Here is a 20,236-nt window from a genome sequence, read left to right on the forward strand (position 1 = left end):
GAAGACTTTTTTTTTTTTAGATTATATTGTACAGTTATATTGTACAGCCTCAGTTGATAATGCAAGTAAAAACATAATATTACAATAGTACCTCTATGCACAGCACACAGTAACACTGTAAACTAAAAATATAAAAAGAGGATTTAATAATGATAGGGATTAAATATATTTCATTAAACATGAAAATAATATGCAGAAATATGCACTATAAAAATGACAATAATACGTTTAATTAATCATTTCTTTAGTAGTAAAGTAATAATAGATAGATGGTTACACACTAAGCAAATTAATATTTACATTACTGTGAAATGTGTACATTTTAAACAACTTGAGATGATTATACATTTCATGGGGAACTACCTTGTAGTAACTTGTACCAAGGGTTGGGAGTGTTACTTTTGAAATGTATTCCACTACAGATTACAGAATATATGCTGTAAAATGTAATTTGTAACGTATTCCGTTAGATTACTCAAGGTCAGTAACGTATTCTAAATACTTTGGATTACTTCTTCAGCACTGGTAGATTTTTTTTCACTTGTTTTGACTATAAAAACTCTACCAGTACAGTAAGACAAAATACACGTTAAAAATACATTCTCTGAAAAACCTAAATATCTTATGCAGTGTTGTTTCTAAAACAAGATGAATCAAATTCTAAAAAAAGATAAATTGTTCAAAATCTTGTTTTAAGGATTTTTGAGATATTTTTACAGGAAAACAATAAAAAAATTATTATCAAGAATATGATTTTTGCCCTTATATCAGGTCTTACTAGAAAAAAAGAAATTATGATCCAACATGAATTTCTTGATAAAAATATGATCGTGCCTGGTAACGTGCATGTAAAATTGCTAGAAATAGCATTTTAGCTTAGTGTAAAGCTGACAATTTACACAAGGTTTATTTCTATTTCTTCTGCTCCAGACTTACTTCAAACGTACTTCTCTGTCTGCTCGTATGAATGTAACACATCATAAGAAAGTGTTTCACCGCTGTTCAAATGCACTTTGGATCGCATCATTTATATGTATAAATGTTTCCATCTGAAAGGACTAAATATTAAATGAAACGAATGACAATAAAATGCAAAGTAATCTCTTCAGTAATCAAAATACTTTTTGAATGTAACTGTATTCTAATTACCAATGATTTAAATTGTAACTGTAGTGGAATACAGTTACTTATATTTTGTATTTTAAATATGTAATCCCGTTACATGTATTCCATTACTCCCCAACCCTGCTTGTACCTATAGTGGCTTTTAAACAGACTTGTAAACAGACAATCTTCTAAAAGGACAATAAGTGATAGCTTGTGCATTTCCGCGACTGGGGCAAAAGAAATGAGAAAACAGTGGCACACACACTTAGGGAACCTAGAAATTACAGCAATGTTATAAAATACTTAGAAGTCATGAATATTAGTAAGTTGAAGTTGCTACAGTAACTTCACCGGACAATGTAGATATAATGTACATCATGATCGGTTAACACACGAGTATTGTTTGATTCATACGAGCATGACAAGCAATATAAGCATCAACAACCCTACCAGTAAACATATCCAAGCATTATATCAGGTAAACAACTTCGCCAAACAGATAATTGATAAACATCCATCCAGGCTGCAGTGATGCTGTCCTGAACTGTGTGACAGGGACTGACTGAACTGAAGTGAAGAGCTTAGTTTATCCTGCCAGAACATGTATCAGCCAGAACTTCTTTTCTGTGTTTACGGACATGATGTAATGACGTGTGGATGAACATCATAAGCCAGCGTTTTCGTGTCAAGACCGACCTGACAGCTCAAAATACAAATTATTTTTGAAGGCTTACCGTAGTGAATCGGGGTGAGGTAAGGACGTTGTTTTGAACACTGTTTTTTTAATATACTCAATCAATAATAGCATTGAGTTAATTTTTAACCAAAAAATCTTCCATAGTGCAGCTTTAAATAAATTTCTCCCTTTGACAAGTGTTGCTGGACTTATCTTCTCATTTGTATCTTCATTTCTTTAAAGGAAATTTTTGGAAATACTGATTAAAAGCGACACTCCATGGTTGACATCACAATAAATTACCCAAACTTTTTCTGTTTTTCAGTCATTTTATTTTTGCATTTTACTTTGGGAACCACCATGAATAAAAAGCATTTAAATCCAGATGGTCTCCAGAGACAGAGGAAATGCTGAAAGAAAGGTTGTCAAAAAAAGTGACAGAATGACGCTTCCCCTTAAAAAGGATAAGTGAAATCTACCTGAAGGACATTTAACCATTTTAAAAAGGAATAAACAAATGAGATTTTTCATTCACCTAAATGCACTCTCTCTGTCTCTCTCTCTCTCTCACACACACACACACAAATGTTATCAGTGCATGTGCAGAAAACGCTCCCCTGAGGTCCCCCGCTATCCCTGCTGACAGAACTCTCTCCTCTTTCACCCGCAGGAAAAGTGACAAAGCCACTCAAGGTCAGCGACTCCTTGACAACCGTTCCATCTGCAAGGTATTATCATTTCATTACCTGCCTTCATCAAAAGCCGTGCTGTTTTCCCCCAGATTCCATAGCCATAGTAACTATTGATTTATTGTTTGTTAGAGGCCAGCCGTTCCTGGATGATTAGCTCTTGATAGCGCCATATGACAAACAGCTGCTCTTTGGGCTACAGAGGTTGTTGTTGCAGTGTTTGTAGGTATGTGTGTGTGTGAGTCTGTACGCCCCTGGGGGTACCCACCCTAAAGGCTCAGACTGTCTGTTTTGAAAGACAGAGACTGCATGGCTAACTGGACTCAGTTGTACTGAGATGGCCCGTGGTGACATATTGAGCTCTCTGTGGACTTCTGGCAGCGGTTTAGCAAATGTAAGTTTGGTAACTCCAGATTTCCAACACTGTTTAAATCAGCTTTCCCTCAAGTCCTAACTCTCCTCCCGTCTCCTCTAGAATGCTGAATAAATGGATAAGGAACCCCTCACCCCGCCTCCCACCCCGCAAGGCAGCAGAATCTATAAAGTCCTCCATCAAAATCAGCTCTCCACTTTACGAGAACATTAATCACCTCTCTCTGCTCTTCAAAGCACCTTCATGATGCTACAGTGCTGTCTTTGGCCACACACAGCTCTGCCTAGCTCTCCTGTTTACCTCTGAAGTGAAGGAAAGAGTAAAAGGGACACTTTAACCCGTAGTCTCAGCCTCAGACAGCACACCAACAATCTGATTGGCTGGTTTTACACAACCTCTGGGAGTTGCGGTGTACCAGTCCATCTGGAAATGTGCTTTACAAGGTACCCAGTTGCTACAAAGTGTGTTTTTGCAAAATAATTAATCAACTGGATTTGCTTTACGTGGTTAGTGGAGTTAAGTCTCTGAACGATTCTTGAGGGTGTGTCCCAAATCACCCAATGACACTATTCTAAGGCATTTTGTAGAGTAAATAGTGTGAGTAGTGTGTTTACACTAAAAATGCAACGAAAAGAAGAGCACTATGAGTGCCTGGATCATACACATCTTCAATCTAAAAAAAGGAGTGTGGAATGTTGGACTCTAAATACACTCAGCTGTCACAGCTTGCCCTACATAGCGATCGGGGCAGGGTTACCTGGCCGCGACATTGGCCTGACAAAACAATCTTAATTAATGGTGAAATTAGCTAAACTTCTTTAAGGACATTACCTTACAAATGTGAGTTGACATCATCCCACACTGTGTAAATATGGACATAATTTGAGGTATACATTTTGGACTGAGATTGGCTCACGTGCCAAAGATAGCAGCAACACATTGTGTGCATTTAAAATGTCACTTCTGTCAGGTAAAATACAGCGAATATTCTGTGTAGTAAATAATGCTAGTGTTCCATTTAGGGTGATGCTAAATGGTGCATCATTTGAGAAACAGCTTCAGTGTTTTGTTTGAGGTACCATATTGTAAATCTGCTTTGTTTGCTAATATGTAAAATAATCTGTACTTTTGAATACTTCTGATTACAAAGTCTACACACATTTCCACTCATTTCTTCAATGAGTATGTTAACACCCACCCCAATACGCTGATAGCTACAAAAATTTGCTTAATTAAAAAAATCAGACAATGCAAGAAAATAATGTTTACATGTTATTTGAAATCATCCTATTATTCTATGTTTTTGATGTGAAAACATACACTGGAATATGCTCATCACTTGCATACATTGGATAAGCTGGTAAGAACACTGGTAAAGATGTTTAAATGCAACACGTAATCATGTTAATGGGCAAAAATCGATTGTAATGTCGATTGTTTTTTGCTTAAACTGTTTACAACCTCTCTCCGACAAAGGAAAGCCCTTAAAGGAATTTACATGACCACATACGTCATCGGGTTTTTAAGCATAATCAATGTAAGATCATGCATGTAAACGCACTTACTGTACAACTGACACTGTTCTGCTACTATTTTTTCCACGCCAGTCTGTTATTGTGGTACCAATTATTTCAGATTTTTGCACCTCTAAAAATCTGCAAAGTGGACCAGGCTTTATTCTGATAGTCATAAGTCTAACAATGCGAGACTACTCAATCCATACAGTAAAGACAAATACCAAAGGAGGCACATTATTTAAACAAAATCACCAGATGACACATGCAAAACATCTTTTAGTAACTCTGTATTTAGAAAGCCAATTACCTAGAAAATGAAACCACTTCGCCATGTCAGACATGTATTGTTATCAGTGTCAGGAAGCCAGATGCTACTTTACTTTGTGCTTGTGCATGCTGTGAAGCAAAAGTCGGACCGAAGCCGGGCAGCTTTAAAGAGCTTTCTAAAGCACACCCGGAGTCCCATTAAACTGTGACCAATCATTGCCTCCGCTCACCCCACCCTGTTAAAGAGCTCCATTCACATAATTTACGGTGCCTACTCTTTTTAGTTTTTAAAGAGAGAGAGAAAGAGAGAGAGTAAGGGAGAGGGGGAGAGAGAGACAGAGTGCTCTGGAAGACCCTGGCGAGTCCAACGCTGCCACTGACTCGCAGTAAATAAATTAGGCAGGCAAACGAGGCAGGTCGCAGGCTGGGAGCACAACCTCACTCAGGCTAATGACAGCCCTGGCTGCAGCCGCACCACCCTGGAGCTAACAGGTGGAACTGCTGATATTAATGACTCCAGGTGGGCCTGCCAAGCAGGAGCAGAGAGAGAGATTGAAATAGAGAGAGAGAGAGAGAGAGAGAGAGAATTAGAAAACTGGGACCAATCCAAAAGCAATCTCTCATCCCTAGTCCTAAACCAATTTCACAGATATGTGCAAAGGAGAACATGCAAAAAACCAGTTGTAAATATTTAGAACAGACCTGTTAGTGGATTTAGTTGTGTCATACTGAGGTAGAAAGAGGGGTGTAATTTAGCACCGGGGTCATCTAGATAATCCAACAGAGGAGGAGACCAACTAGACCAGCAAACCAGCTTAGGCAGTTTTTTTAAGCAGGGTAAAGAATGGATTGAGGTATGAGCCATGGAGAAACAAAAGAAGGACAGTAAATAAATGGGCTCTTCTATGTTGCAGGAGCCGAGTCTGCAGTGGGATTCTGCTCTTTTCTTTTTAACAGCCCGTCTTCCTTATTTTCTGTCTTTTTGCAGATGTGAATCGCAATCAGTGACAAGAGAGCAGCACACATCAAACGGCAGGGAGCGGCTGAGGTCTGCGCTGCCACCTAATAAAAAGCAAACAAGCCATAAATAAAAGGGAATTTTATAGAGGGGTGTCTGTGATGGGCTGGTGGAGGGCTGTAAGGGAGGTTGCAGAGAGAGACGCACACAGACATCAGAGGGAGAGTGTAGTGTGCCATTGACTGTTATAATTCTGTGTTTCAATGTAAAGCAAGGAGAGTCATGAGAAAAGGGAAGAGAGAGAGAAAGAAATCAAGAGAGACACGGGTTGGATATGCCAGCAGGTAATGAGATCTTTTGATGTGGCAGATGAGCGAGAACAGAACGTCAGTCACTGCCCTCTAGAGAGGAGAGAGGTGAGGGAAGACCACGGCTTTGGTTACAGATCAAACACACACTCAAATTTCACACACACACACACACATACAGTGATATCATATTGTGCGACCCCACACAGCCATTCAATACACAGCAGATAGGGATAGTTTGCCCCAAAATGATTTACTCACCCTCATGTTGTTCTAAACTTGTATGACTATCTTTCTTCAATGGAACCAAAAAGGAGATATTTGGCAGTATGTTATTCTCAGTCACCATTCATTTTCATTGCACACATTGAATGTGAATGGTTACTGAGGATGTCATCCTACCTAACATTTCCCTTTTTGTTCGATGAAACTGTATTTTTTCGGTCCTGTTTCATATTGTATAAAATTGAGCATTACTTTGTTATGGTAGTATGTTTACTGTATTTTAATTTAATGCATATTTAATTTTCTTTCATAATTCTCATTGAATATTCTGTTTCACACTGAATTGTCACATTACAGAAGTAAAATCATGTAAATTCATGTTGACCTTAACGTTCAATAAATCACCAAGGAACAGGAAATTCAAAGACTAACATATAAATTAAGATTCTTTCAGTCAATATAGCATTGAAAAACAACATGCTGAGCGACCTGTCAAATCTGACAGTGTTTATTTTGAATCTTTGTACTTTTGGCATGTCTGTGAGATGGTTTTCGTTGAGACTGACTTTGAAGGCCTCCGTAGAACAATAATCAAGGCCTGTCTTAAAGAACGCATGGGGATCAGAGGCAGTCGTGTTTTCAGATTGAAAACAAATTGGTTTCACCTCTTCAGACAACCTCATGCAGTAGAGAGTGGGAGTAGCTTTTGACATTTCGTCTCCTTTTATTATAATTTTTTTTAATGGGATTTGGAACGCAAGAACACAGCTGTGATTCATCACCTCAAAGGTTGTTTTAGAAAATATCTTTCAATTTATAAAGACATAAAAAGAGACTCATTTCTTCAAACCTGATTACAATACCAGGGAAATTAGACTTTTAAACAAGGACAAAAAGGGGGAAAATACACCGATCAAGAATAGAAGAATGCATTCTGAGATGCGGGTTGGCGCTGTTGGGACCTACACAATATTAGGCAGGTGGTTTTAATGTTGTGATTGATTGGTGTATGCTAATGCATTTTAATGTTTCTAATTCTTTAAAGGATTTGTTAACCCCAAAATAAACATTCTGTTATCATTTACTTACTCTCGTGTCTTCCAAACCGATATTACTTTCTCCCAGCTGTGGAATGCAATAGATGTTTTTCAAAATCATGTGGCTCTTTTTCCACACAATAAAAATAGAGAGTGCAAGCCTAAAAAAATGACAAAAAAAGCACTAAGTCATTGATGTTTTTCACATGCCTCATGCACTATATTCCAAGTCTTTAAAGCCAAGTGAGTAATCTTGCATGCGTCTTCTCTAGTTTCAGAAGCGATCTCAACAATATCTTTAACTGTGCTGCAATCAAAAGGCAGAGACACCAAAATTCATTATTCACTGAAAATCTTGTTTAAAGACCTAGAATTTAGCACACAAGTAGCATGGATAACTTTTATAGTGCTTTTTGTCCTATTTTGAGCTTTTTGACAGCCCCTGGTCACTAAATGCTTTCGAATGGAAAAGAGAGCATGAACATTCTGCAAAAATAGCCTTGTTTTCAGTCGAAGACAGAAAGTCATATGGGTTTGGAACAACATGAGGGTCAAGAGTAAATGATGACAGATTTTTATATTTGGGTAAAATATAATATATTTTCAAAATGCTGATTGATTCTACAGTCACATTTTATTCTAAAGGTTCTGTTGCAGATTTACGTTTCTCTCTGAATATGGAATATTGAAATTCTGTGGGAGGTTTCCTTCGATAGAAACCTAGTCATATAAATCTGTAATGACATGCAGTCCTTCGCTTCCTGTGTGCAGACCGGCATCTCACACATAATTTCCTCTGTTTGTGTGCATGGTCATTGGCCATTAAGTCAGATGGGGGTAAGTTTCCACCAGACGCTACGTGTCATTTCCTCCTGTCACATGTCTGACTGAACAGGTTTCACCAACAAATCCATAGTTGATTGTTTCCCGACACAACAGCAGAGAATATTCTGAATATCACACAGCATTTTCTCAGAAAACAGTCTACAAATTATAGAATAGAAAAACTTTCTATGGCTCATTTCCCTCATGTATGGACAAATTATTAAAAAATGAATTGAATGCTGTTTCCATAGTGGATTCTGAAGAGAGAATTTCCCCAAGAAAGTGGTACAATCACATACTGGCTCACCAGAAATCAACCAGCTGAAGTAATCTGATGCATCCATATGATTGCCATTTTCCAAGCAAATTCCTTAATAGCATGTGCACCGATCAGCCACAAAATTAAAACCACCTGCCTAATATTGTGTAGGTCCCCCTCGTGCCACCAAAACAGCGCCAACCCGCATTTCAGAATGACATTCTGAGATACTATTCTTCTCACCGCAATTGTAAAGAGCGGTTATCTGAGTTACTGTACACTTTGTCAGTTCAAACCAATCTGGCCATTCTCTGTTGACCTCTCTCATCAACAAGGCATTTCCGTCCACAAAACTGCTGCTCACTGAATGTTTTTTGTTTTTGGCACCATTCGGAGTAAATTCTAATGTTGTGCGTTTAAATCCCAGGAGATCAGCAGTTACAGAAATACTCAAACCAGCCCGTCTGGCACCAACAATCATCCATGTGATTATCTACTCAGTCAATCGTGTGGCAGCAGTGCAGTGCATAAAATCATGCAGATACGGGTCAGGAGCTTCAGTTAATGTTCACATCAACCATCAGAATTGGGAAAAAATTTGATCTCAGTGATTTGGACCGTGGCATGATTGTTGGTGCCAGACGGGCTGGTTTGAGTATTTCTGTAACTGCTGATCTCCTGGGATTTTCACGCACAACAGTCTCTAGAATTTATCTCAGAATGGTGCCAAAAACAAAAAAACATCCAGTGAGCAGCAATTCTGTTGACGGAAATGCCTTGTTGATGAGAGAGGTCAACAGAGAATGGCCATATTGGTTCAAGCTGACAAAGTCTACGGTAACTCAGACTACCGCTCTGTACAATTGTGGTGAGAAGAATAGCATCACAGAATGCTATTCTGATATGCGGGTTGGCACTGTTTTGGCGGCACGATGGGGACCTATGCATTATTAGGCAGGTGGTTTTAATGTTGTGTCTGATCAGTGTATGTTCATATCAGTGACATGTAATGCATGTTGTTAGAAATGCATCTTTTTAACCTCATCCTTGTGATGGTTTGGCATCCAAAACCATGATTCCCTGAATAATTTACATTTTCATTTACATTTTTAAATGAAGCATTTTGTAAACGCTTTAATCCAAAGCAACTTTGGTGCATTCAAGGCAGACATTTTTATCTATTTGTGTGTTCACTGGGAATTTAACCTGTGACCTTGGTGATTCATGGACCATGAAACTTCAGCATGGCTCCAAATCTCTCTTTGGGACATCTCAACCTTTAAAAGGTAAAGTGTGTAATTTCTGCGTCAGAACTGCAAAAATAAGATTGTTTTTTAATCGGTTTGGTTTACTGAATACTCTCACAGCCTTCCATTGGTCATACAAACAGATTGAGCCAATATTGCAATGTAGGGCTAGTCGAGATGCTCAATCAAACAGAGCAATGTTTTTAAAGCATCACAGAGCAACAGTGTTTTCACTTTTCGAGGGATCCATGCTATGAATGGCTTACTTCCAGTTGTCTCTGTATATTAAGCTACAATGCAAAAAATTTTTTTTGATGCCTGCAAAATTCTGCACTTTAACTTTAGGATATAACATTGATACTGGTCACCTTTTAATCTGATTTTAATATCACTAAATAGAGAGTATTTCCTGAGGCATTTGGTAATCAAAGCTAAAGGCGAGCCACAGAAGGTTTCATTATGGGAAGAGCAGCTCTGGGCCCTATGGCTAATTGCTGAAACGCACAAATGGAGGGGAAATTTAATGTGACGTGAAGCGTAGTAAAGATAATACGACTCTACAAAAGCAGCGTGTGTGTGTGTGTGTGTATAGGGCTCTCCAACAGGCCTGCCAAATATAGGGATTGAAGGTAAGACTGAAATAAATGTACACACAACCGCATACATACACAAACACACACACTTATAGCCTCTTGTATAGAAGGAGCACAGAGCTTTCTTTTGGTTTGATCTACAGCATGCTTTGGCAGACTTGGTCATTACAGCAGAAGAATCGTTGTGAAGGGTAGAGATTATCATGGCTAATTTACACCTGGCAAACCTACACTGACACTAGAACAGCCTGTAACAGAACTAAAAGCAATTTTAAACTGCAGACAGAGACATTTTGGAATGCAACTACATAGGAAATTGAGCTTGCATAACTAGAAGTGTCTGCATTCACGTACTTGCGTAGTGTTTCGGCCGTTGCCTCATGGGGTGCTATAGCAGACTTTAGTGTAAACTGTCAGCTTCCACGGCAAGTTTTATCTTTCAAGCCAACTACTGTTATGGCTGAGCAACAGTTTGAGTAAAGTCAATATATTTATAGCAAATTACCAGAATAATAACACATCCAGTTTAATGGCACTGACTTTTGAAGGTAACTCTACAGCCCCTTGAGTACCAAGGTTTGTTACTAACATAGAAAGCAAGAACGCACAGTAAGCATGTTCAACAGAACCACGAGTTGGCAATACGTTGGCCACGTGCTCAAATATGTGTAGGTGTAATATGTTTAAACTAGTATGCATGAAATCGTTTGATGAGTGCAGTTTTCTGATTCAGGCATTTTAGGAAGGACACATCGAATGGATCGTCCCTGCCTTTTTTAAATAGCCAGTAGTATTTATTTACATCACACCCATGAACCATGACTTTCTTCTTGGTTGCAGGTAGTATTCTTATTCTTAAATACTGTATATGATTGGACAAAATGTGAAGTGCAAGGTGAGTCATCAAATTGTTTATTCCATTTTCCCTCAAGAGAAAGACATTTTGTCAACTTTTAGGAATACACTAGAAAGTTTAGAAGCAAATAGAGTAAAAAGCTACAGTTTTGGTTTCATGAGGTCTTAAACAAAGATCATTGCCGGCAGTTATGATATGGTGGAAAAGAGATTCTGTATAATGAACATACTAATAGAACAATAAGGTCAGATGGTAGAATTGGAAAATACGAGTTCTGTGTTTTCTCAGGTTGGGGTTTATTTTCTTTTATGACAACAAGCGGCCTGATCTGAATCCATATTTCATGGCTGGGCATTTGGTACTGTGGCAACGGGCTGCAGGGGCCAATGAGGACACAGCAGGGAGCTGCAGCTGTGCAGCTCAATTTACCCATATGCCTGTGATGCTGCCGTCCACCCCTTCAGCATGATCTTTACTTCCTGCCAGAGAGAAGCAGCAGGAGACAGAGGCATGCTGAACCTGCAAACCTCCCTAATATCTACAACTATACATCAACAGACACACACACACCTACGCAGAAAGCCTCAATGATTCTGGTCTCCCTTAACATTTAGCTGGACAAATTCTGCATGAAAAAAACAATTACATGTAGTCTTAGGAAAGAATGATCATAAATTAGATCTCTTTAATATGTCAACTGTTTCTCCAAGACAGCAATGAGATCCAGTAGAGTGCTAATAAAGAATTTTTTATCCAGATAAACGTCTGATAAGTAGGTAGCATTATCAAAAAAGATAAGAACCTGTAATCTCTTCTCTGGAGTTTTAGAATCATCTAAAAATAATTATGTTTACATGCCCGGTAATACGCTAATAACTACAAACATTTCCCATCAAAGACCAAAAGAACTATGCTATCCATTTTTCTAGTTACACTTTATCTGAACACACACACACACATTTATGTAAAAAGTGGTTTGTAGGTGGTTGCTTACTTGCCCAAGTAATAAGCACACCAAAAAATAAATAAATAAATAAATAAATAAATAAAATCACACTGTCTCCATGATATTCAGGTCCTTATATATGACTTGAGTTCCTCCTTCAAGTCTTTTTTCGCATTTAATTGCCCACCAGACAAAAATGTAATTTGTAATTCTGATTTCTTCGAAAAGTAATAGCAACTTTAACAAGCCATATGATTTGAGGTATCATTCATGTCTATAGCACAAATGATGCCTAAGCACCACTTATTCCTCCTACTCTTTTATCCCCCCCAATGACCAACATGACTCTAAAAACAAACCATTCATCTAAGTGATGAGCTTCCTTCCACTTCTGGTGGCTAATTTATGAGTAATGGCTACAGAATGAAGATGGAATCACAGATGCTGACAGCTGGCCAGATGTATCTTTTAGAATCTCGGTGTCACTCACTCCAGATCCAATTATAGGCTGCAGCTGTGAATGGACAAACAAGCGACTCCAGTTTGTTCCAGCTTCCATTCAATCAATGTCTTTTTGTCTATCGACTCTCATTCACCACCTTATAAAGGTGAAAAGGTGAAAAAATAAATAAATATTCCTGCAGACTTCTCCTTGATCAATGGGAACGAAAAGAGTCACATCTGCATTTGGTAAAGATTTAGTAAGACTTGCTCATTGATTGACATTGAAGACTTCACAATTTGTCTGCCAGTTTATTCGGAAGAGCTGGAAACAAAGAATTAGTCAATCATTTAAAAGGCAATATCAAAGAAATCAGGATAAAACGTTAAAAAGAGAGAGGTCAACTAGATCAATAAAATTGAATCAATTGAGTCAATAAGCAGCTGATTTCCATCTGAGAGCCCTGGAATTTAAAAGGCAATTCCATATTGCTATGGATCGCTTTTAGCTTCAACTCAGATCTGTCTGGACATAAATACTAGAGCTCCAGGCCAAAATACTTTTGCGCTTTCCTCTAATGATGCATCTAAAAAGCAACAAGAGTTATCGGTCTAACAAAATTACACTGATTCTACGAGTCTAATAACATTATTCTGATTAGACAAGTATAATCTCTCTGTCCATCTTTCTCAGGGAAAGGGATATCTCTCCCTCTGTTTTGCAGATGGAGGGCAGATGGCTGCTGCTTCACTTATGGCAAATTTCCATTTCCTTAAGGTCAACAGCCCACTGCCACAAAACAGGCAAAGAAGCTCAGATAAACACTCAGTATTTGCATTTAAAATAGGGGTTGAAGAGGATCAGACCGAACTGCATTGGGTGTCCTTCTGCACAGGGGACAGAAATTACAACAGGCCAAAACACAATATAAACTGCCAATTTTAATCATGCATTCTGACAAATGTATGGTAAATGATATGTCAAGAAATCCAAATATCATTGTGGGTTGTGTACTTACCAGTTGTAGAATAGTTTGAACTGTATGCTATATGAAGGTCTGTATTGTTGGCTATATATGTTGGCTGTTTTTCAAAATAGTATATCAGACACCATGGAACCTTGAAATCTTGAGGAAAGAAAATATTGGCATTGCTTCGCATCTGCTTTCGAAAGAGTGTGATTTACCTGATTTACTCTCCTCAAAGTGGAATGTAATAACTCAATTTGAACAAGGAAAAAAGGACATATCTTTTCATAATCCAAGCATGGATGCAAAGTCTTTTTGGTCAGGATAAGGAAGACAACTGGAAAAACTAAAATGAGGCTTAGATCTTTGTGAGCTACTGAAACATAGTTCTTAATAGCTGGAAGAGTTCAGTACGTCCTTTTTATCAGCTTCCCATTACCACAACCATGAACTCGTCTGAGGAAGAGCTTGTGCCTCATCTCTAAAAACACTAGGACATGTCTGCATGTTCCTTCCTTTTAAAAGCCACATAATTATGATGCAAGCATGCAACATGAGGCAGTTTAAACCGCACTGGTGCCTAACGCAGGCTACTGCAAAAATTGCCTATTTAGTGAGCTAATTTTATGTGATACAGTTAGGGTTGGGAACCGAGAACATCTTCTTATTCAAAATTGGTTCCATGTTTTTTTTTTTTTTTTAAATACCAGAACCAAATTATTTCATTGACTTCTGTTTTCGTTAACGGTTCTCAAATGTGTATTCTTACAGACACCTTGCCTACTAAAATACACTAACAGTGTTTCTTGCGTTACCATTCAGCGGGACTGCAACACCACTACTTATCAGCAGCTCAGGAAATACTGCGTGACCAGTGTGGCCCGATTCCCAAATGAATGACCCTTATTAGTCGGTTCTTTTGAATCTAAAGCACGAAATATGAAATAATATCACACAGGGTGACCCATGAGCCATCACCATTTTGCACTTAAACAAGGTACTTAAAGGGATAGTTTACCCGAAACTGAAAATAATAATTGTTTTGTAACTTGCTTTGTACAAAAGTGTCCTTCAAATGACTACTTACTAGTGCAAGAAATTTTCTTTCCGTAATGCATATTAATTTATTCATCACAAATCACCCAAATGAATTCATCTTTTAAGCTTAAGTTTAAGCTTAATTCATCTTTCAAGCTTAAGTTTATATGGCAGAATATTTTGAAGTTATACCCAAACCTCACATTGATCTATTAAAATGTAAACCTGCAAAGCTGGTAAAGCTATCTCCATCACAAGCCAGAGCGTTTTGAAATTAATATCTACTTTGACAAGGTGCAGACACTCCTAGATGTATTTTATCTGAGTAAAGTCTGCCAAGCATCAGACGTAAAACTACTGTTTTCCATACAAGCATCTTCTTTAATAAACAAAAAGTAAAGCTAGTCTGTCTGCTGTAAGGACATTTTAGCCGTGGCTGTCTCGGAGCCATGGATTGTGACTAACGGTGGAGACAGTAATCCTGTGCAGGTACTAGATTGCCATGGCCCTGATTAATAGGCCCCGCACGAAGGGAGGTAATGCCCACAGCGGCAGCAGCATTCATCTAAAGGATAACAGAAACAAAGTCAACACTGCCCACAGTCTGCCTGCACAGCAACCCCACTTGGAAGAACAAAGCATTTAAATACTTCATCTCTGAGGTGAAATTTAAGTCAGGTTTGTTCTGGGTGAGCTCCATGTAAATGAAGAACCACAAAGAAGACGGCAGAGTGTAAACAGAGTGAAAAGAGCTGAATGAGGGATATGCCTTTTCTACCACATTGCATTTGACATACAGGCACTATGTATATAGTGTCTTAAATCTCTTGAATATTATAAAAAGACTGAGTTGTCAAAACAGTGTACATTTCTCATCGTTTCTCATAGCAGATTAAAAATGTTGAAACGGTTTCATATTTTTTGTTGTCTTCCAAATGTTAGAGTACATGGCGAAAAGGATGTGGACCACTTATGTGGCCACTTAATTCCAATGATGACACATCTTTATTCTCTGGCATACAATAACAGGCATATCATAACAGCTGGCACAATTCTTGAGCATTGTGTGCTTACAACATTGTGGCAACAATTTGGGAAGAGCCTTTTTATGTTCCTACATAATACCCCTATAAAGTAATGTCTATAAAGAAACAGTTTATTCAGTCTGGTGTGGAAGAACTTGACTGCCCTGCACAAAGCCCAGACCTGAACCCCACTGAACACCTTTGGGATGAATTGGGAAGCAGACTGCATGCCAGGCCCCGTCATGTCTGACCTTATTGATGTTCGTGTCTGAATGGTAGCAAATCCCTGCATCCATGTTCCAGAGATAGGTACAGGATGACAGAATTTTACATTTTGGATGAAATATTCCACTAACTTTTCATAAATGCCCCAGATAATTATTTACAGCTACTGACCAGGGCTGCATTTCCCAAAAGCATTGAAAGCTTAAATTGATCGTAGAGACCACTGGCGCCAATGGCTTACTATGCATCTGGGAAACACAGCCCAGACTTTTAGAGTAGCAAAGGGGGGACCAAATGAAAAAATAACAAAACGAAAAGAAAATTCATCATTTAATCATCCACATGTAGTTCTAAATCCACAAGAACACACAAAAAAGATGTTAAGATTAGGAAAGCAGATTGTTAGGGACTGACAGCCACAGTCACCACTATCATCATGACTGAGACTACCATTCTGCCTGGCATCTTCTTTTGACTTCCACAGAAGAAAGAAACTAATATGGGTTTTGCACAACATGGATGAATAAAGGTAAATACTGAATGAGTTTGCATTTTTGGGTGAACTAGCCCTTAATGCCCATAGTGTTGAAATTAAATGTTCAACAAGCATTATCAATATACCTTTGGCTATTTACCATAAATTATAGCTGAAGAGAATAAAAGGCACATGTGTTTGCACATTTCAATGTTATTTAGAGAAGTGGGGGATAATTTTTTGTCCCTGCACCGAACTGTGAAAATTTCCAAAGCGCAGCCAGATAAGATACCAATCTGCAGGCCAGATTGGTTTTCCAGTATCTGCGTGGAGATCAGGAAGACACATCGGTGAGATAATTTGCAAATGTTTCCTGTGACCTCCACACATTCAAATGGAGTTCTCGTTTCGGTGCTGTCTCGAGTGTCCGCAAGTTTACCCACAAACCCCAGATGCAGATGGGGACATATTAAAATTCACTGCAGCCCATGAGTCAGTACCATTCTATATTTTATGCAGTCTCACTTTCAATGAAAATCACTCGTTAAAGACTTGTGGTAAAAATATTGAACAATACAGCGTATACGTAGATAGATAGACTGACAGCTGGTTTAATGATATAAAAGGAGAAATATAGCAATTATGTTGTTAATGGAATAGTTCATAAAAAATTTAAATTCTGTAATTATTTATTCACCCACATGGCCATGTCTTTGCAAACAAGCATTACTTTCTTTATTCGGTGGAACTGCATGAAGATTCTTTCAAATTTTCCTTTAGTGTTCCACATAAAATATAACATTGTACAAGCTTCGAACAACATGAGGGTGAATAAATGATGACAGAATTTTCATTTTGGTGTGAAATATTCCTATCATGTTTAATAAATCCCCCTGAGAATCTTTCACAGCTACTAAGAGACAGAGCACAATTGTGACAAAAAAAATTAATATAAATACAGATAAAGTGATTATATTAAATTATTACTGAAGCACACAGACACACACAAAAACACGTTCACCTTCAGCTGAGATGAAATGTCATGGAGAAATGATTAATCCCTTAATGTTGAATAAAATAAATCATTGTCCTACTTCTTTGTTATTAGATACCAAACATTCCCTGTCTGCTAAGAGATATTTGAAAGGCTCTTTTGATCTTGCTTTTGAAATATTGCATTTAAAATCATTTTAATGAAGGAACATCTAAATATATAACTTGAAACAAAAATAAAAGGTGATTTAGTGAATATAAAAATGCATTGATTATCAGAGATATTGCACTGTATTTTTTTAAACAAACTTTTCTATTTTACATTTACAACAAACTACTGTGAGTGATTTCAATTTATTGACTGTTCTAAACACACTCATGTACACTTCATTCGTGTGGGTATGAAAATGAATCAAAATGGCAGTTGATTAATGCCATGTAAATATGATTAAATGTGCAAATTCAATAATACATCCACAGGCACCATTAAGCTATCAAGAGGAAAGTTTTGGAGCTCAAAAATTACAACTTTATGAACTGAAATAAAGTGACATTGAATTTCACCATAAAGACTTGACATTTAAATTTGATTGATCCTTTGCGAAGAAAATCATCAAACCATCACTTCTAAATGCCACAACAGACAATATAACAGATGGGCCTGGGTGTAGCATTATTACATAATGCTAATCCAACAGGCAGAGTGAAATACAACGGTAATCTTTAAAATAAAAATTGTGCCCGGCACTCTTCGTAATAAACAACGCAACCACCTGCTGCCTTTTTTAAGACTCAAAAAAGTCCCAGGAAACACTTTTGAATTGCTTTCCAAGGTCCCCTCTAAAGTGGCCATATCAGAAGACTCAGGTCTTGCTGCCTTTAATACATTTTTGTGTCTCTTTGAGACAGACATTCAGAGATGTCTTCCTGTCTGTGAAAATATGGCATAGCTCTCATACTCCCTGAAAAAGGACAGATTGGGGAAAGAAACAAAAATATGGACGGTTTGCTGTAGATCCAACATATTGTACAAAAACTGCTCTGTTTTTAAAGGTATAAGGGTGACCAAGGCTAGTTGTCACACTTACTCCAGTGAATATTTCTTAGGGTAGGTTTATTTTTGAAAGTTAACTTCTATATAGACACATACCTTAAAGTCTTGGCTTAAATATTTCTACAATCTTAATTCTCAGGAACTAAGATACAACTCATTAAACACATGTTGACCTACAGTTGTCACAATAGGAACCTGCCATTTAACAGGCAATTATATGCAATTTAATGGATTTTTAGTTAAGTTTAAGCAGTAAAATAATTACGAAGCACTGAAAATGAAACACCAAATAAAGTGAAAAGCAACATAAAAAATATCAAACCTTTGTTTTTTATGAATTATATAAAATTACAACATTTAAAACACGTGACAACCTGACGCAATACATTTTTTTATTTATTTTTTGACAAATTACCCCATCCTGACATTTATGAAAAATCTTTATGAAGGTTGAAACTGTACCTTCATTATATGGTTGACCCTTGCCTTAATGTATGCCACTGATATAATGTAACCTCAGTTGCTTACTGAGATACTTCCTAACCCTGGTCTCCTACTATAATATAAATATTAAAGCAGCCTTCAGACTGCAGGACAAACAAGCCTTTGATTTTGTTTTGGTGCTTATAAACCTTTCATAATGTTTACCGAAGCAAAATGTGTTTCAGATGCTGTGCGGAAATTGTTTTGTACAGCATTATCAGCTGCACAGACGTGATGATAACCTGAAGCCATAAATGATAAACGAGACGAACAGCAGAATCTTGAACGTCTCCTCATCAGAGGGAGCAATCGGAGTGCTGATGCTCCTTTTTTTGGAAGTGCACACTGAAGTACACGGAAAGGGCATTGAGGAATAGAGTACAGGTGCCAGACAGGGCCATAAAGCACATAATTCACATGAAAAAGAGGCTGTAAAAGGCATTGATTGACTGCTGTGCCTGGTTTGCAGCCATGGGGAAATTTATCAGATTGGATTGAGCACGACAACAGCCGCAAGAAGTTTCCCTAGTCAGCAGTTCTATTTATCAAAACCTACGTAGAATTCTTAATTTAGTTTTCATACTCATTTCCTAACCTCCCTCACCTCGTCAAAGCGTTACTAAATCACTTTAAAACAGGGAACAGATCACACTCATACACACACATCTCCAGGTGCTGCAGTGTGTGTGATTTAAAGCTTTGATTCTGTTCAAACGACAGCAGAGTTTAGCCTGGAGCAAGCTCAGCCGATTCATAATTTCCTGCTTGATAAGAGAGGGATTAATACATTTAAAGCTTTGGTTGCCAGCAGTCATCCATCTAAACGTGGCCTAATCCATTCAGGTTGCGGCTCCCTGGAGAATGCAGCTAAACAGAGAAAACACCTGAAACTCAGATGCAAGAGTGGGTTGCTTACCTATTAAGACAGGAAGAGGCGTGCTGAGAGGTAACACTGCATTAAAGTCCCACGATAAGGAAATCTCACACTGGGGGCAATCTATGCTCGACAGGTTACGCGACTCTAGAAAATGCCAGAATGACGCCCTGTGGCTTTGGGCACCTACACTAGAGCACCAGGGCCAGATGGATTGAGGACCAGAGGTAAAGTTTGACCTAAATGCTTGAAATGAAAAAAAAAAAAAAGCTTATGCCTCCCTTTCCGCCTCTACTGTACAAAGCTGTCACCCTGACAACCCCCTTTCCATTCCAAATCAGGCCTCCGGAGCACATGGGCAATTTTGTGTCCAAAAGACATGCCGTTGGGCTTTGTTCACAATCCAGCATCAGAATTTACAATTATGCGCCTGTGTCTTATAGGACACTCCTTTTCTGTGCCCTAATAGGTCATAATGCATTCATTCCACACTTAATTTAACAGCCATGCCCATTTGTTCTCCCTCTCTCTCGCTCCCGCTCTCCCCCCTTTCTCTCGTGCAAATGCAATGGCTGCGGAATGAAAGCGATCCATTATGCACATGTGTCTGAACAAGGCGACCTGTGTCACAGCTGGCTCTCTCTCTCTGCCTCTCTAATTTCAGTTTTATTGTGCACCGGACCGACCCCTGAATACACACTAAATACACACTTCCTGGCCTGATTCATCTACCGAGAGAAACTGTAGATCTCTGAAAAAAAAAAAAAAAAAAAAGAG

Source organism: Myxocyprinus asiaticus, chromosome 4 (genome assembly GCF_019703515.2).
Source record: "Myxocyprinus asiaticus isolate MX2 ecotype Aquarium Trade chromosome 4, UBuf_Myxa_2, whole genome shotgun sequence".
NCBI classification, from domain to species: Eukaryota; Metazoa; Chordata; class Actinopteri; order Cypriniformes; family Catostomidae; genus Myxocyprinus; species Myxocyprinus asiaticus.